Below are 20517 nucleotides of genomic sequence, written 5' to 3' on the forward strand. Positions count from 1 at the left end.
CAAGTATTTTCTCTCATTGTCTAGCCTGTCCTTTGTTTTGTTAATACTGTTTTTTTTTTTGGAAGAATAGAATAAATTTTGATGAAGTGAACTTACATTGTTGAGGTCTGGATTTTGTATATTTCTAGAATGTCGATTTTGTTCTAGTATGAAGATCAGTTACTTGGGATATGTTTAATATTCTCAAGACTTGTTTCTAAGCTTCCTTATGGTGAGTCCACTTTTTTCTAGGTCTAGTTTAGTCCTCTTATTTAAATTTACTCGTCTGGATACTTTTCAAAGCTTTATATGTTACACTGTCTCTCACCTTCCACTGACTGAAACTGAACTATTCCCAGCCAGCTATGATGTCTGGAAATTATGTGGCCAGCTGCTTACTAGTGGTTCTTTTACCATCCTCATAGAGTTCTCTACTCCACACAAATGAACCCTGTGCAAAAGATTCAAGGAGGCGCAACAACTGGTCTTTGTAGACTTGTCTCTGTGTCTCTTTTCTTTTCTGATTTTCTGTCACACAAACATTAGACATACATCATCCCCCTCTTCTCAACTCAGGAGATCACTGTTGATGGTTAGTTTTCCTTGCCTTCTAGTATGACCTGGAAATTGCTTAGATGTAAGCTAGGTTAATCACAGGGTTTACTTAATCTAATTTCTTGCAGAGATCACAGCCTTGCTCTGCCTGTTGTCCAAGTCTAAAAACTTTTTCTTCATACATTTTACAGTATTACTTTTGTTTTCTGGGGGAGAGTAATTTATGTACACACATATCTTTTATGAACAAACCATAAGCCAATATATATGGGAATTTTTATAATTGATCTAAATTTTGGCTATCTCAAATAAATTTACAGCGTAATAATCTTCTTATAATTATTGTTTTTCTTACATCTTCCAAAATGGTTTCTCTTAAATAAGAAGATTCTTATGGAACGTGTCAAGAAATATTCAATTCAGCAATGGTATAAAAATTTAATTCTATATATCACCTATTATTCCATTTAGACTAAGTAGATGTATTTTTCTTTTATATTTTAAAGAAAATTATTCAAACTTAGAAATAAAATTGAATATATATATATCCTTTAAGTACCGTAATTCCTCATATAGTGTTTTCCCAAGGAATACTTAAGCCTCTAGGAATATTGACCTGTGTCTGACTTTGGATTTTATTATTTAATTATAGTGCAAATGTTGCTCTGTAGATTTCTGACAAAAATTATAACACAAAAATACTGGCATTATTGCCCTGAAAGATAGTAACCAGTTTTGTATATGTAAATAAATTAATTTTAACACTAGTTTGACTAGCAGAATCAATATCTGTTTTTCTAATTCTTCCTTAGACCAAACTTAAACTATTGCTTGTTCCATAATTAAATAAAGGATTTTGATATGTACTGCTTCTATTTTGTAGGCGAGTCTTGTTTTTAGAGTTTTATAAATTGTATTTAAGTAATTTTAAAGTTGTCTCCCAGATGCCAGATCTTGGCTGGATTTTGGATATCTTATAAAGGTATTTTGGTCCATATATCATTGTTTGATTGGTGTTTCTTTGGAGGAACAAGCACTAGTCAGACTTCTGATTCTACCATTTTGCCAATATTTATACTAAACTTTAAAACAAAATCACCCTGACAGAGATCAGATACATTTTTATTTAAACATCTAAGTTCATCTAATTAACTTGAATCTTTGGACAAACCAGATATACACAATATTTTGTTGTTGTCATTCTTATCAAAAGGTCGATATATTAATATGTATATTCTTTTGAACAGATTTAATCAGTGTGGGATTTGAAAACCTACATTTCATTTTAAGAATAATACTTAGTTGGTTATCTCATAAAACCATTAGTTACACTAAACTTCAAGTTTCTACATTTTTAATATTTTATTTATTTATTTATCTGACAGAAAGAGAGAGAGATAACAAGTAGGCAGAGAGGCAGGCAGAGAGAGAGGAGAAAGCAGGCTCCGCGCTGAGCAGAGAGACGGATGTGGGGCTTGATCCCAGGACTCTGGGATCATGACCTGAGCCGAAGACAGAGGCTTTAACCCACTGAGCTACCCAGGCACCCCTTCTAATACTTATTTATGATTCAGATAAACTGAAGTTACTAATATATACTAAGATTAAATTGAAAAATTATATTGAATACAAAAGAATTATAATTGTGACAAAATGTGTGACATCAATACTAATTAGGTCTTAGAGTAAATCAGATAAGACATAATTTTCAAGATACTTAGAGAAGTTTAAACCCTTGAATAATATTATATTCAGTTCAATATTTTTTTGATATTTGTTTGATTCTACATATCTTTTTTAATACAGGTGCTTTTGCTTCTGACTTTAATAGACTCTAACGTAGCTATATTTTTTTTTAGTTCTGTTAATGATTGTTTTACATTTTGCTATTTTAAACAAGTGGAAAAGAATTGTGCATGGGTATGGATCTACTAATATGTCCTTATGAGCTTAGCTAATCTGATAATGTATTTATGTGTAATATATACATACAATTACATACTTTCTAGTTCTCAGTTACATACATACACCCTAGTTCTTTCTAGGAAAGGGAAATTAATAACTTTGGGTGTGTTATAATTAGCACAGGTGGTTAAGCATAGACTATCAACAATCACAACAAATAAGTACTTTATATATCCAAGATAATAGGATGTGTTTTGCATTTCAATGAAAGTGATAGTAATCTTCACCTAAAATTAAATGCCTGTAATATGAAAGAGATAGTCTTCCCTGTAATATGAAAGAGATAGTGCATAAGAGACTCTTAATCTCAGGAAACAAACTGAGAGTTGCTAAAGAGTTGGGGGTGGGATGGGGTGACATGGTGATGGACATTGGGGAGGGTATGTGCTATGCTGAGTGCTGTGAATTGTGTAAGACTGATGACTCACAGACCTGCACTTCTGAAACAAATAATAGATTATATGTTAATTTAAAAAAATTAGAATTAAAAAAAAATAAGAGATAGTGACAAGTAAGACTTGACCATTTGGGGGAGGAAAATTTTATGCCCTTGATTTATATCTGAATAAGAAACAAAGCAGAATGTGTTGAAATATTAACTAAGTTTTTGCACTGCTCGTGGACTTATTTATAATATAAGTTAAATAAAATAAAAGGAGCTACTAATTTGCCCTTGTGAATGCTTTTCACCATGTGTCTTATTATCAGGAATATTATCAGGAATAAGTCCTTATGAAATATTTTTATTATACCCCATAGAGATTTTTTTTTCAATTTTTGATAGTTGGTTATTGTAATAAATTAACCATTATTATTTAGTTGTATCATTCAGCAGGTGAATTGTTCTTTACTTGGAGGTTTGCCTGGAGGATCTATTATAAGCTACAGGCAAAATGTGTGTCTTTGACAAGTGAAAATTGTATCTGAACCCTGAAGAGGAAATTCTCTATATTGTGACTGTAGAAGCTGTGAATAGATTCTTGACTTTAGTTTTATAGTGACAGGTGGAAAAACAACTAATAGTCTTTTGAATGTCCAATCCCATTCCTTACAAAAATTTACATTCAAGTTAACTCACCTGCCTTAATGTGTTCAACATGGTTTCTTTGTCTTGATTATCATTTACTGCTGCACCTGTGTAGATGATCATATGTAAAACAAAATGAGACCGGTGGAGCGAGTGTGTGTACGTATGATCAACAATCTTTTGAGATTATATATGGTCACAAAATAAGGCAAAGGAGGTGTTAAGAAAAAATTTTCAACTTCAAAATAAGAAATGTGCAGAAAGGTCTTCAGTAATAATGTAAACAATTAACTTCTACTTCTCAGTTTTTACTTATTATCTGTGGTTCATATTTTTTTACAGCTATTAAGAAAAAAATAATATCGGAAGCTTTGATACACAGAGTAAACAGGTTCTTATATATCTTACTGGAAACATGTTTGATAAATTATAATGTGATTATTACTAAATTTTCTAGGACAAGACACCTGTGTTTGACTTTGTTATTTGCTATTTGACTAGAGACCACTGTCAAATTACAGATAAACTTGTGAATATTTTCTGAGTTGAAAATTAACCCCAAAGATTAAAATTTTATCCTCTGTATTTTTTTCAAAGATTTTATTTATTTATTTGACAGAGAGAGATCACAAGTAGGCAGAAAGGCAGGCAGAGAGAGGGAGAAGCAGGTTCCCCATCAAGCAGAGAGTCCGACCTGGGGCTCCATCCAAGGCCCTGGGATCATGACCTGAGCTGAAGGCAGAGGCTTTAAACCCACTGAGCCAACCAGACACCCTATCCTCTTTATTTTTATTTATTAGCAAATTTATTTCAGCATTCTTTAAAAAAAAAAAAAAAGATTTATTTATTTTGGAGAGAGAGAGAGCAGGGGGAGGGGCTTGGGGAGAGAGAGAGTCTTATGCACACTCTGCACTAAGCACAGAGTCTGCCAAGGGGCTGGAAACAGGACCCGAGCCAACCTAGGAATTGAAGGCTTAACTGATGACACTACCCAGGTGCATCTATTTTAGCATTCTTTGACAGACTAAAATTCTGTACCTTGTGGCATCTAGGTGGATCACTAGGTTAAGCATCCACCTTTGGCTCAGTTCGTGATCCCAGTGCCCAATCCAGTCCTGTCTGGGGCTCCCTGCTCAGCCTTCTCCCTCTGCCTCTGCTCTCCTGCTCCTGCTCTCTCAACTGCTGTCTTTCTATCTCAAATAAATAAATAAAATCTTAAAAAATAATAAAACTCTGTACCTTAGCTTCATTGGACGGGGAGACAAACCATGAGAGACTGTGGACTCTGAGAAACAAACAGGGTTTTGAAGGGGAGGGAGGTGAGGGGTTGGGTGAGCCTGGTGATGGGTATTAAGGAGGGCACGTATTTCATGGAGCACTGGGTGTGCTGCATAAGCAATGAATTTTAGAACACTGAAAAAATAAAATTAAATTAAATTTAAAAATAAATAAATAAATAGCTCTATTAAGATATGATTTAATAATATACCTCGCCTACTTAAAAATGTAAGATAAATGTTTTTTAGTACATTCACAAAGTTTCACAACTTTCAGAACTTTAAAATTTTCATCTCACATCGGGCTCTCTGCTCAGCAGGGAGCCTGCTTCCCCCTTCCCCTTTCTCTCTGCCTGCCTCTCTGCCTACTTATGATCTCTCTCTGTCAAATAAATAAATAAAATCTTTAAAAAAAAAAGAAATACAGATAATACAATATATCCAAAAATAATCTATTCTTATCAAGAAAATAGCATTTTAAAAATTTAGTGTATATTCAAATAGTTTATTCGTATATAATTGCTATAGTTTTGTATAACCTTGGGAAATAAAACAAGAAATGTCAAGCGCATATTTAGATACAGTTTTATTTTGTTCATTAGAAACATCTAAAAGGCATTTGACATCATTCATCTGTTTGCAGTTGTTTTCATTAATTTGTACCATACTGTGAAATGTGTTGATTTTGCCATGACCAGTCCATGAAATAATAGTCTAACTGCTTGATAAACTGACTTCTTACCAAAAAGTGCTCCAAAAAAAGTGCTGTGAAATGACAAAAATTCTTTATATTATAAAGCTCTTTCTCATGAAAATTAGAGAATTAGATCTATGGATGTTCTCATTTTAAGTGAGTAAGTGTTATGACATTTTAGATATGGAATTGAAATGGTAGAAAAATTTACACTGTAGTTTTCATGTGTTTTTAAAGGTTTTATTTATTTTATTTGAGAGGAAGAGAGAGAGAGAATGGATGAGGGAGAGGCAGATGAAGAGGGAGAAACAGACTCCCTGCTCAGCAGGGAGTCCAATGTGGGGCTCTATCCCAGGACTCTGAAATCATGACCTAACGGGAAGGCAGATACTTAACTAACTGTGCCACCCAGGCACCCCTGTAGTTTTCATTTTGGTTTGTTAATAGTCAACAGTTTAACTATCACTTAGTAAATGCATTGGACTTCAAAAACTTTTAAGTTTTCTATATTTTCTTTATATCCTTTTTTTTTAAATTAATATCTATAAATATCTTATTATTAAAATATATGTGCTGTTTTTAAAATTAAGTTCAATTCTTCAAAAGTGATGAATAATTAAAAGCAAATATCTATTACTGATCCTTGTCACCTAATCTAAATTATTTACTCAGTATATTAATCTTTGTTTTAGTTAATGTTGAATTAGTTATTTTTCAGATTTGTCAAAGTTTCCTTATCATTTGTGTATTTATACAATCTGATTCCAAAAATAGAATTAATATGATTATTCCATTTAGTGGATAAGGCATCTATGTACTTTATGTGAAAGCATATCAATAATTGTCTCATATTTCCACATTTGTTCTAAGAGTAGCATGCTTTAAGATAATTGGAATTCTTGCCATGAGCCTTTCTAACAATTCTCCTTACTAAGTTGTACCTTAGACATACTTATATAAGGCAAGTGTTTTGAAATTATTGAAGTGTTGTTTATTAGAAATACATTTTCCTCCCACCCAGTTGAATGTGTTAACAAAAAGACAATGTGAGAAACTAGATTTTAGTCGAGTCATTCTACTCAATGAGTTTTTTTTTTTTTTTAAGATTTTATTTATTTATTTGACAGAGAGAAATCACAAGTAGATGGAGAGGCAGGCAGAGAGAGAGAGAGGAGGAAGCAGGCTCCCTGCCGAGCAGAGAGCCCGATGCGGGACTCGATCCCAGGATCCTGAGATCATGACCTGAGCCGAAGGCAGCGGCTTAACCCACTGAGCCACCCAGGCGCCCCTACTCAATGATGTTTATCAGTTTTATTAGCTAATACATCTGGTTGAATTATGTATTTTTGTTACTAAAAATGATAAATGTTCTATGAACATATTGTTACATTTAATTTAAGATTCTTCTCTTTTTCAGGGTATCTGACACTAGATATCAAAGCTTCTTTTCCACTAACTGGTGAGTCTTCCTCCCCTGGGAAGTGAAATATTAATGACTTTCTTGTGTTGAAGTATTTAAAGTTTTCCAAAAGTCAGCTTAAATGATTATAAGACTAGTCTTTTCAATAAAACTTAGAAAAAGGTATCACATTTAAAAGTAAATCAAAGGTATATAAAGCCAAGAACTTCTCTTGGCTACTAAATATCTGGAATTTTCCCCAAATCTTTTTATGTCATTAATTACATTTGTTTTAGCAAAAAAAAAAAAAAACAAAAAACAAAAAAACAGCTTTATAGAAATGTACTGTATCTCATTTCTCGAAAGTGTGTTGCATTGTCACGTGTTGTTAATTGATGGTCAAATTATTCTGCCATGTGAAGTAAAATCTTTATACACACCTTGTTTGTACAGTCAATCCTCATTATTTGTAAATTTCATAGCTGTGAATTCTCGTCCTCACAAAATTTTATTTATTTTATTTATTTATTGTAACTCCAAAGTTGATATTTGGCATGTACATGGTGATTCATTTATGAATATATGCAGTGAGGTAAAAACTTGAGTCATCCAGGTGCATGAGCATTCCCAGCTAAGGGTAAATCTGCCTTCTTATTTTGGATCACATATAAGAAAGAGTCTTCTTTATGTTGTGCTACATATTTTGCATTCTTTTAAAGTTTGTTGTTAGTGGTGGTGGTGGTGGTTGTTTCACTGTTTAATTAAAATGGCCACCATGACTAGTTCTGAAGTGTTATAAAAGGCTCCTAAGAACAAGAAGAGTGTGAGATCTTTGATAAAATATGTGCTTAGGCATGAATTAAAGTGCTGTTGGCAATTAGTCCAATGTTAATGAATCATTAGTTTATTTTAAACAGAAACAGAAACATATGTGGACTAAGTCTATGTATTGACCAGTTGACAAAAAGTTATCAGAGCTTCAAATCCTATATTTTCCTTAGGAGCAATGATTTAGTATTTGCAAAGTCAGTGTTTGTGTTGATATTATAAATTATGTCTACTGTGAATAATGGGATTTGACTGTATATGATCGTGAATATACACAAACACGCACAAAATGTTTGTGTATATGGTTATTTATTACTTAATATTTATTTTGTTGTGTAATATTATTCAGGCATTAAAAAAAAAAGAATAGGGCGCCTGGGTGGCTCAGTGGGTTAAGCCGCTGCCTTCAGCTCAGGTCATGATCTCAGAGTCCTGGGATCGAGTCCCGCATCGGGCTCTCTGCTCAGCAGAGAGCCTGCTTCCCTCTCTCTCTGCCTGCCTCTCCATCTACTTGTGATTTCTCTCTGTCAAATAAATAAATAAAAATGTTTAAAAAAAAAAAAAAAAAAAAAAAAAAAAGAATAAAATCTTGCCATTGACAATGATGGATGGAGCCAGACAGTATTATCCTTCATGAAATAAGTCAGTCAGAGAAAGACAAATACCACAAGATTTCATTCATATTTGGAATTTAAGAAGCAAAAGAGATGAACATATGGGGGGAGAAAAGGGAGAGGCAGACCAAGAAATAGTGTCTTAATTATAGAGAACAAACTGATTATTACCCGAGGGGAGGTGGGGAGAGGGATGAGTATTAAGAATGGCACTTGTGGGGAACCTGGGTGGCTCAGTGGGTTAAAGCCTCTGCCTTCGGCTCAGGTCATGATCCCGGGGTCCTGGGATCGCGCCCCACATCAGGCTCTCTGCTCAGCAGGGAGCCTGCTTCCTCCTCTCTCTCTGCCTGCCTCTCTGCCTACTTGTGATCTCTGTCTGTCAAATAAATAAATAAAATCTTAAAAAAAAAAGAATGGCACTTGTGATGAGCACTGAGTGTTGTATGTAAGTGATTAGCCACTAAATTCTACACCTGAAACTAATATTACACTGTTTTAATAAACTGGAATTTAAATAAAAACTTAATAAAATAAAATTTATAGTTAAGTGTAGATTTTTTTTTTAAAGAGTTTATTTATTTATTTGACAGAGAGAGATCACAGTAGGAGAGAGGAAGGGAAGAGATCATAGAGAGAGAGGAAGGGAAGCAGGCCCCCTGCCGAGCAGAGAGCCCGATGTGGGACTTCATCCCAGGACCCTGAGATCATGACCTGAGCGGAAGGCAGCGGCTTAACCCACTGAGCCACCCAGGCACCCCATGATTTTTAAAGACTATTATTAAACCTAGGAGATTTCACAAACTCTAAAGAAAAAAAAAAAGAAAAAAGAGCAGTCTCCAAACAGTAATTTTCATTGCTGTTAATTAAATCATAATATTTCAAAGAAATAATTCATTATCAATATTGAACATTTATTTGCAGAAGAGTTTAATATATACATTAATTTTTTTAATTTATGCTGCAATCATTGTTTAAATCATAGTCATTTTATTTTGCTTACTAATCTACCAAATATGGGGGAATTACATATTTTGTAATAATGTATACTTTATGTATATATAATGAGTTAATACTTAACATACCTTTTGTACTTTTTATTGTTTTGACGTATGTCTTCTCTTTGTTTTTAACTATTGACCAATTGATATTTCTTGAAGCAGCAAAATAGAAATTCTAAACAAAATACAATAGTGGCAAAAGGCTTTCGAGTATTCACTTTTCTTTCAGAACTTTCTTCAGAACACAAATGGTGAAGTTGGTAGACGTGAGTAATCTAGTATCTTGGGCCATGCCATACTGAATGTTTCATATCAGTGTACTTCTATAGATTTTGACACAAACTAGCCTTTACATAGGGATCTTCTATAACCTTGAACCACTTCTAATTTCATGACTGTGTAAAAAGTATCTGCAAGGAGTAGGTAATCCTAAGAACATCATTGAAATATTACAGTACTTCTTAACTCTCACAGAAATGATAATTTAATCACTGGAAAATAGAAATAGAATTGACAAAGCATATTGTAAAATTATAGTTTATTAACAAATCCTGCACTACAAGAATCACAGTTGAAAGTTTAGGATTTTTAATCGTTTTATATATGCTACTTACTATGAGCTGAGAACTTTTTTTTTATAATCTAATTCTCACAAATATTATTTGAGTTCTATATACACATCAAGCTCACTTCAGGGTTAAAGAAAATGAGGTCAGAATGATTAACTTGGCCAAGTTTACTAAACTAGTCAATAGTTTAGAAGTGATCTGAGCCTGGCTAATCTAATGTGAGAGCTCATATTTAACCATTGAGCTACTTGGTTCATTTTTATGGTAAAATGCTGCTGTTTTTATTGGGCTGAAATACACATAACAAAATTCACTATTTTAATCACTTTCATAAATACAATTAAGTGACATTAACCATGTTTACATTGTTTCACAACTTTGACCACTATCTATCTCCAGAACCTACTCATCAAAACATGAAACTGTTTTACTGGTATTCAAAATCCATCGGATTTCCAACCCTCTTTCATATTTTAAAAAGAACATCTGTAGAACAAATTAGAGCAATAAAAACTGGAAAGTTTGAAACCACATATAATGAATACTGCCAAATGAAAACAGCATTTGATAATATAAAATGTTATCATTTTATTTCTTTCCACTGTTTTAATTGTGTAATTATAGCTTAGCCACAGTGCTTCAAAAGATCCAGTTTTGATCACAGTTATGCTCTACTCTTTAGCTTTTCCAAGAACGTGTCATTCCTGTTTCCATGAAAATTGAGTTTATATAGTGAAAATGAGTATCATTAGACTGTGAAATAGGTAGCCATAATATATTATTGAAAAAAGAAACACCTACTTTGTTATAGAAAGACATAACAAACCTTAGGAAAAATCACTGAAACAGCTGTATTTGTCAAATAAATTATTTTAGAACATCCATGTTGGAAGTGTTTATGTGTGTTGATCAACTTCTTTTCTAGAGACTATGATAAGAGCAATAGGATTTCTTTAGCTTATGTGAAATAATAATTTTTCTGAATCAAGTTTCTCCTGCTCAACTAATTGTCTCTGTCAAAACATTTTAACTGGAAAGAAATCACTCACATTTTTTGAAATAGCTTTTGTGAATTTTAACCATATAGAAGTCTATTAACTTAAAAAGCATACCATTGAATATAAAACTTGAAAAGACTTCAAAATAAAATGTTTAAGATAGCATTTAATTCACATAAACATATGTACTGTTTTGATTTTTTTAAAAAGATTTTATTTATTTATTTGACACAGAGAGAGAGAGATCATAAGTAGGCAGAAAGGCAGGCAGAGAGAGAGCGCGGGGAAGCAGGCTCCCTGCTGAGCAGAGAGCCCGATGTGGGGCTGGATCCCAGGACCCTGAGATCAGGACCTGAGCTCAAGGCAGAGGCTTTAACCCACTGAGCCACCCAGGTGCCCCCTACTGTTTTGATTTTTAAGAGTGATACCACAAGTAAAAACAAAATGTAAACTAAAAAAAGACATTTGAAGAAATACATTTTTCATTTTACTGCTGGAATAGGTGCACTGAGTTATCTCTTTGAAGGGGCCTTTCTTGAAAAATTAAGTAGGAGTTTCTTTTGACACATTATGTTAAACTGATATTCCTTCCTTTTTTTCCCCCCACTAAGTCCTTGATTAATTTCTATAAAATTTATTTTCACAAATTTTGCAACAAATATAATAGTTATATTTAAGTAATTGCTTAATTGCCAATTGTCATTAGATTCTGCAGTGTCACATGTTATGCCTATTACAGTTTAATTCAGTTGACATCAAAAGGTTTTCGTTATCCTTGGCTTTTGATATAGGCAATATGATATAGATATGGATATACTGAAGAATAAATCCTCTATAAAGAGAGGATTTCCAGATTACAGGGTCATATCATCAAACCAGGGCCAAAGAGTGAAATTTTGATAGTTTTTAGTCTGAAAGAAACTGACCTAACATTACTAAAGAGGAACATAATTAGCTAACACTATGACCAGGGGGAGCCTTAGTAATGACAAGAAATACAATTAGAGTCAATTTTGAGTTATGTGGAATGGGATGATATTCATGCATGAGTTTTATAAATTTTCTTTTGTAACATCTAAGGTAGACATTATATGATATAAGTATATCACCAGGACCCTAAAGAGAGTTTGAGGCAATTGATCAATATGTTTTTTCTTTTTTCTTTTTTTTAATATGGAAGACCAATTAGAGTATTTGGGTTTTTAATTATATAGTTCAACCATGTAATAACATTTGTCATGTTGATTTCTTGTATCCATCAGCACTAGGAGAGCATCCTAAGATTGTGGAAGGTCATTTCTTCATTTTGACTTAAGGTAGCCAGCATAAGACAATACATTTTCTTTGTAATAGGCTAAGAGAGGTCCTGTACTATTTATTCAGTGATGTAAGTGAGATTGTGTGGCAGGCTGGAGTGCAAATACTCACCTGCTTAGAGCAGCTTTCTGGGCATCTGCATCATCTCCTTGTGTCCACCACTTCACGTCCCCATCACATGTTTCCAGCGCTCTTGGACGCACTACTGTGATTGCTTCCTTTTCTACTGCTGCCAGATTCCACTGGTCAGTAGACTGAAATAAAGCATTCCCACTATGCAACCGTGTTGTGAATCAGAATTAGAAATCAAGCTTTCACACAGTATTTTTGTATGGGTAGTTAATAAAATGATAAACACAGAACTCTTCCAGAAGTGACATGCTCTGTTACTTTCAAGTCCAGCGTGTTACAGATGTTAAGGATACTTGAGATAGTGTCTCCAAACTTTAAAATATAGACTTGAAGATAATATATCCTTTCTTCCATGGAAGCTTTTAACCTAAATTGTAGGCTCCTTTAAGTCAAAAATTTGTCACAGTGAAAGAAGTCCTCAAATCTTGGTTCAGTCTACAAGAGACCACCATTTCCCAGCTAAGTGTGTGCATCGCTGAGAGAACTTCCCCATGGATGGAATAATGATAAAGAAATTCTGATCAAAGAATAGTGTGCAAAAGAAATATAGGCAAAATAGAGAGTGAGGTTTAAGTGGGCAAAATAGAGAGTGAGGTTTAAGTGAGGGGCCATGTTCTAGGTTTTGTCATGCAGTGAAAAACCAGGTCATGAGCCTTCAGATTGGAGAACATAAAGACCCTAGTCCTCCGTGGGGGCACATCTTTAAAGGTGTCCGAAGGAGAAACTTGGGTTTGCAAGGCCTGACAGCTATGCAATTTGTAGGGCCCACTTCAAGAAGAGTGATTTAATATACAAACAAAATTAGGTAATAAACAATGCTTTTATACAGTGATAATTCTAATTACAAGATTTCTGTACTTGCAAACAACATAAGCAAAAATGCAGAAAAACAACAGAATTAAAACTATTATGTAACTCTCTGACAAGTCTCTATAGTCCTTTTATTCCCTTCCATTTTTTGGCTGCATGCTCTTTTATCATCTGTACAATTGACAAAAATAAAAACAAGAAAAAAAGGTAACAATTATCAAACTGATGCTTTGAATTTCCCGGAACATTTGGCCTTCCTTATTGTATGCGTTGCTCAGTTAACCACATACTTAAAGAAAAAATGTTGAGGTGTCCTAGTGGAATATAAGAGACAAAAGAAGCAGACAAAAATTGGCCTGTACATAATAATAAGCCAAATTAAAAAGAAAAAAAATGCTTAATGTTTATTTGGACATCATTTAAGTATTAAGTATTGAGCATTATCATCTAACCATATATGTAAATATAGAACAACTTGATATACAGGACAATTTTATTTTATAATAGAGTATGTTATATCACTCATGGAGTGCTTAAAAATAATAACAATGTAAAGAATAGAATAACAAAAACTCACATAATGTACGTGAAATCCCTTTGATTGTCAGACTTGATTCCAACATTCACTCATTAAGTTTAATCCATTAATATTTGATCACTAAAATATTTACAAGTTTTCCATTTTATGGAAAAAACACACACTGCAGGCCAGTCTATAATTAATAGGAAAGAGACTGGCAGAATAAACATGAACTTTTAGAAATAATTGAATTATTATTATTTAAATGAAGAAAGCTATAGTATTCCACTTTTATATTCTTATTCAACATTCCAATATGACGTCTTTATAATTGGACATTTTGATGTCAGGTGTGGGAGAAATCTGTACTTTGTTTTATCAAACTGATTAATCCTATTTGCCTAATTACTACATGGAAGCAGTGAGGTAATATTTGAACTGTAGTGCTTCTACTTTTAAAAGAAATATTTTGGATCATTTTTTATGTTACATTAATTTTTCTCACAGTACTAACATTCTTCAACCAGATGTGGTTTTTCTGGTCTTGAAAGATTGTGGATATTTCACACTATTGCCAACATCTAATTTTTAAAAAATTTATTAAAAATAAAAAATCTTAACAAATAATCACAAATTTATTCAGCAAGGTAGATTCATGTTACATATAAAAAGATTTTCCCTTTATAATATTTTATGTTTTTCTTTTTTAATTGAAGTGTAGTTGACATACAATATTATATTAGTTTCAAATGTCAACAGAAAGATTCAACATTTATATGTAGTAGGAAATGATCACCACATTAAGTCTAGTTGCCATATGTCATCATACCAAATTATTACAATATTATTTACCATATTCCCAATGCTATACATCTTTACATTTCATCACTTATTTTTTATATTTCTTCTTAATTTTTTGAATTTTTTGAAATTTTTAAATTTTTTAAAATTTCTTTTCAGTGTTCCAGTGTTTATGCACCACACCCAGTTCTCCTTGCAGTACATGCCCTCCGTAATACTCATCACTTATTTTATAACTTATCACCAATTTTTGTGTTCCAATGGCAACATCACTCTCTTTAATTGATACTGTCAGCATTCTTTATGATATTTTTCCAGAGTTGTCACACTGAACAAAATGAATGTTGCCTGGGAGTTTATTGGAAGACTTGATATGAGCAAATGTCATCTACATGAACTGACATTTTTTGAAATATTTGACTTCATGATTGCCTCCACAAATATCATCCAATTAGATCATATCACTTTAATAAATGTCATTCCTCTTTTCAAAATCCAATGTGTATGAACTCATGCATGTGTGCATGTGTGTATGTGTGTGTACCTTTGTCCATGTGGAGGCATCCATATAAATAGTTTTGTAAATTACCTTTGAATACGGAAGGAAGAATCCTCCCTCTTTCCTTCAAAGTTCCAGCAGGACTAAGCATTAAATTTATATGAAACACATTAACAAGAGAAAAAAACAAAACAAAACAATTTTATTATGTGCACACAGAGACCCAATAATGAAATTGAGACCCAAACAAATGACTAAGGCAGGCAGTTTTTATACTTTTTAGACAAAGAGATAATAAATTTGTGAAGAATTGACAAGATAAAGAAGGCAGATGTTTGGGAGCTTTAATTAGTAAGGAATTCTAAGCATAATTTGGGCTGAGGTAGTAGATTAATAAGAAAGTAACAAGGTGTTTACACAGCTTTCTTGGTTCTAAATTTCTTATCTCTGGTGAGAAGGTTGGCTTTTTACTTCTTAGTACTGGGAGGGTACCTTTCATGTAGGATTTTTTTTTTATTGCTTTTCAGAGGAAGTTCTGAGTATCCTTTGCTGGCTGTTTATCAAGTAACTTTGATTCAAAATAATCAATATGCCATTGTGGTGCATTTTGTAGGGCTTCCCACTGGCTCCCACGATAGGCACTCATTGTCCTGAAAAATGAGGGTAACAAGATTTATTTTCTTTGTGTTATCTACCATATATTTCTAGGTACTTTAATACTCTGAGCAAATCACTAGGGTATGAATAATTTACACATTAGATTCTTGAGAGAATAGAACTGAGTTCTCCAATCTCTGAGCCTCAGAATTTTGTTTACGAAGTACTGCTATAGAGCAAGATTGCTCTGATCAAGATTCAGGGGCTTTCAGGGGCAAGAAAGCATATGGAAGTCTCCACACTAAAATTACCTTGAAGTAAAAGAGAGTGTTATCACACATTCATGACTCACACAAAGAACATTTAATGAGGTCTTATCCTGAAACAACTTGAATTGAGGTTGAAAACCCAACTGTACCCACATAATCCAAGAGGTGCTATTTTGGAAAACAACTGTGATTAAACAAGAGCTGTGTATATGTATATACATATATATACATAGTTAGTCCAACTGTGTGGACTTTTAGCAACCTGGACATGGGACATTATTACTGAAAATTGAATGTATCCATGAAATAATTTACATATAGCTGGTGTTACAAGTATGGCAACAAAAAACTTTTGTTGCCCCCCTCCTTTTTGAATAAAACAGGGCTGATGTATTTGTAATGCAGTAATGCAACTGAAATGGATAGCTGTTAGGTAAATAGATAGAGACATAGATGAAATCTAGATACATAATTTCATAGGGCTGATGTAACAAATTACCACTAACTAGGTGACTTAAAATAAAAGAAAAGTTACTGTTTAACATCTCTGGAGGCGAGAATTTTGCAGTCAAAAGTTTGGCAGAGTTGGTTCTTTTGAGGACTGTGAGGAAAAATTTGTTCCATAACTTTCTCCTAGCTTTTGGTGGTTTACCTTGTGTTTCTTGGCTTGTAGACGGTGTCAGTCATATCTTCCAACTTTCTGTAGTGTGCTCCCTGCATCTCTTCATGTCGTCTTCCCTCTGTACATGGCTGCCTCTGTGTCCATGTTTCTCCCTTTTTAATAAGATCCAGGCAGGTTTAGGGCCCACCTAATGACTTCATTTTAACTTACTATCTCTATATAGACCTCAGTTCAAGAATGTTACAGTCTGAGGGACTTGGGCAGAGTATGGTTAGGATTTCAATATATCTTTTTTTGAGGGCCTAAACTCAACTAATGACAGGTAGGTAGATGGAAAAATGGCTAAATAATATTAAAAGAAACATGTAAACTTACTTATTTTATTCTTTTAAAAATTAGAAGTTTTTAAAAATTAGATTTAAAAAATTCTGAGTTTTTATTTAAATTCCAGTTAGTTAACATACAGTGTGATATTGATTTTAGGTATACAGTTTAGCAATTCATCACTTCTATACAGCACTCATGCTTTTCACAAGTTCTCCCCTTAATCCCCACCACCTATGTAACCCATCCCCCAACTCATCTTCTCTCTTGTAACCATCAGTTTGTTCTCCATAGTTAAGACTGGTTCTTTTTGGTTTGCCTCTCTCTTTCTTTCTTCCCCCTCTATGTTTTGTTTCTTAAATTCCAAATATGAGTGCCATCATATGTCATTTGTCTTTCAGTGACTGACTTATTTTGCTTGGCATATTATTTTCAAATGACAGTGATGTCAACCTCATCAACTATGTATTTAATCAACATACTATGTCTCACAATGAAAGAGGAAACTTAAAATTGTTCCTTAATATATGTAACATATTTTTTTCACATTTGATGAAATAAAATAACAAACTATAGTGTCCATGCTGTTACAAGTAGAGGAAGAAGGTATAGAAGGCAATATCTGGAATTGCCTCAATATATTAAACCAAAAGATAAAAATTAATAGTAACTTGTTTATAGTACATTAAACCAATGGATTATAAAAGCCTATGAGAATATATATCATTCAAGTTATGTGAAGAAATGTCATAAAACGTAAGAAATAGTGACTATCCTCAAGAAAAGTAAGGATACTTAATGGAAGTCTTAGAATGAGGTGCTGAGGTATTTGCAAATTATTTCATAACTCATCAAGGCTTATGGGAGATTTTAAAAGGGAACAAATTTTAGAAAGGCAAGTCTATGAGATAGATCAGTTATTATAGACTAGAGTTTTCCTTGTAAATAACCTAGAGAAAAGAATAAGATCAAAGTGTTTTTAGATGATGTCTCTTTTTCCAAGAAGGAGTTACAATGGAATTGATGATATTCACGGGTATTGGTGACTGATTACATGTGGGAAGTGGAGAAGAAATTTGAAACAAAAAGACATACACTCCACCATAACTCAAAGCTTAGTCTTTGAATGACTGGGTTTTGTTCTGTTGTGAAGAACATGAAGTTAAAAGAAAAATTCTTGAACCCAAAAAACTTTGTTCTTAAGATTCTGTTGAGAGTTATGTACATTTTCCTTCCTTCTTTCTTTTTTTCCTTCTCCTCCACTTCTTTCACCTCCTTCATGTTCTTTTCCTTCTTCTTCTAACCAAAAGAAAGAAAAACAAGTTTTTAAAAAGAAAATTAAACAAAAACAACAAAACGAGACCTAAGGGCTGAGAAAAGGTGAAAAGACATTGTTAGATTTAACATATCTCATGAGAAGTAAAAAAAATGTTTTATGTGGTTCAGAGTGCCTGGGAGAGAGTGTAAAACAGAACAGAACATCCATCCTAATAAACACTGAAGAAGGAAGAAGAAAGATCCACCTATGTAATAAGAAAGATTATTATTTTTTAGAAAATACCCAAGGTAAAAGATATGAAAAGGACCAAAAAAAGGGTTTTTGACCAGTCACTAAAGGGATATGATTTCAAAAAACAGCTACAATAGAAAAGAAACGGAATTTGGTTTAGGTATGGAAGGTAATTCTGACTTTTGCTTATTTTGCATATTGATTTTTTTTCTGGAAGTTTGCTTATACTGAAAAATCTATATTAAATAGAAAATTTCTCCTCAAAAAAATTGCATTTTCAGAAATCTTTCCAGGATAACACTGGCTATTCTTTTCTCAGATTAGCAAATCCTCATTTAGTACTTTTAATCCTCATGACAAAAGAGGGAGGGAAATAAATGCATAAACTGTAAACTCTAATAAAAGTAATATAAAGAATTCTGACAGAGGCCTTATTTTGTGAAGAAATACTTTCTATATTTTTAAAGCAATGTTTTAACATTTTAATCATTGTTACAAACATTAAAAGGATATAGGTTTTTATAGACCCACACCCAGCTTTGAATTTTTGAATTCAGTAGTGTGGTGCCCATATTAACCTTTTTATTCATTGTTGTAAGGTCACAACTCCTAACTTTCTCCTCATTGTTTTTTACATCAATGTCTGTTTTTGTCATTGAGTTTATTTTGTGGTAAAGTGCTCTGTCATATTTTCTGTGAGTTGCATCTTGATAAAGAGTTTGAATTCTTACATTACTACAAATTTTTTGTTTTCAGTCCTAAGAAGTGAAATATCTGCTAAAAAAATAATGCCATGTTAACTTGATATATGATTCCTGGGTAGAGGAGTCTTTCCATATATTCTTCAGTTCCCAGTGTTAGAGATGAGAAATTTAATGCATTTGAATATTTACTTTCTCAGTGACTTACTTATCTCTCAAGAAACTTAAAAAGATGTTCTTTCATTTTCTTTTAATACTTAGATTTCAGAAATTTTACTAGGGTATGTACAAGTGTATAGCTCTTTTTTTTTTTTTTTTTTTTTTTTTTTTGCTTTGTTTTTCCTCAAGATTGCCTGAATCTCAGTTAATGTTTATAATTTTTTGACTCAAATGTTTTTCTAATCCAAGGGTAGCTATTATTTATTCAAATGCTCTCCATCTTATATTTGTTTCTAATTCTCTTTTTTGAAACTACTCTTTTTTTTTTTTTTTTTTTTTATAAACATATATTTTTATCCCCAGGGGTACAGGTCTGTGAATCACCAGGTTTACACACTTCACAGCACTCACCAAATCACATACCCTCCCCAATGTCCATAATCCCACCCCCTTCTCCCAAACCCCCTCCCCCCAGCAACCCTCAGTTTGTTTTGTGAGATTAAGAGTCACTTATGGTTTGTCTCCCTCCCAATCCCATCTTGTTTCATTTATTCTTCTTCTACCCACTTAAGCCTCCATGTTGTATCACCACTTCCTCATATCAGGGAGATCATATGATAGTTGTCTTTCTCTGCTTGACTTATTTCGCTAAGCATGATACGCTCTAGTTCCATCCATGTTGTTGCAAATGGCAAGATTTCATTTCTTTTGATGGCTGCATAGTATTCCATTGTGTATATATACCACATCTTCTTTTTTTTTTTTTTTTTTTTAACTTGAAAAGGAGAAGTCCCTCTCCCTGTCTTTTTTTTTTTTTTTAATTTTTTATTTTTTATAAACATATATTTTTATCCCCAGGGGTACAGGTCTGTGAATCACCAGGTTTACACACTTCACAGCACTCACCAAATCACATACCCTCCCCAATGTCCATAATCCCACCCCCTTCTCCCAAACCCCCTCCCCCCGGCAACCCTCAGTTGTGGTATATATACACAATGGAATACTATGCAGCCATCAAAAGAAATGAAATCTTGCCATTTGCAACAACATGGATGGAACTAGAGCGTATCATGCTTAGCGAAATAAGTCAAGCAGAGAAAGACAACTATCATATGATCTCCCTGATATGAGGAAGTGGTGATACAACATGGAGGCTTAAGTGGGTAGAAGAAGAATAAATGAAACAAGATGGGATTGGGAGGGAGACAAACCATAAGTGACTCTTAATCTCACTATACCACATCTTCTTGATCCATTCATCTGTTGATGGACATCTAGGTTCTTTCCATAGTTTGGCTATTGTGGACATTGCTGCTATAAACATTCGGGTGCATGTGCCCCTTTGGATCA

The sequence above is a fragment of the Mustela lutreola genome, chromosome 5 (genome assembly GCF_030435805.1).
Source record: "Mustela lutreola isolate mMusLut2 chromosome 5, mMusLut2.pri, whole genome shotgun sequence".
Lineage (NCBI taxonomy): Eukaryota > Metazoa > Chordata > Mammalia > Carnivora > Mustelidae > Mustela > Mustela lutreola.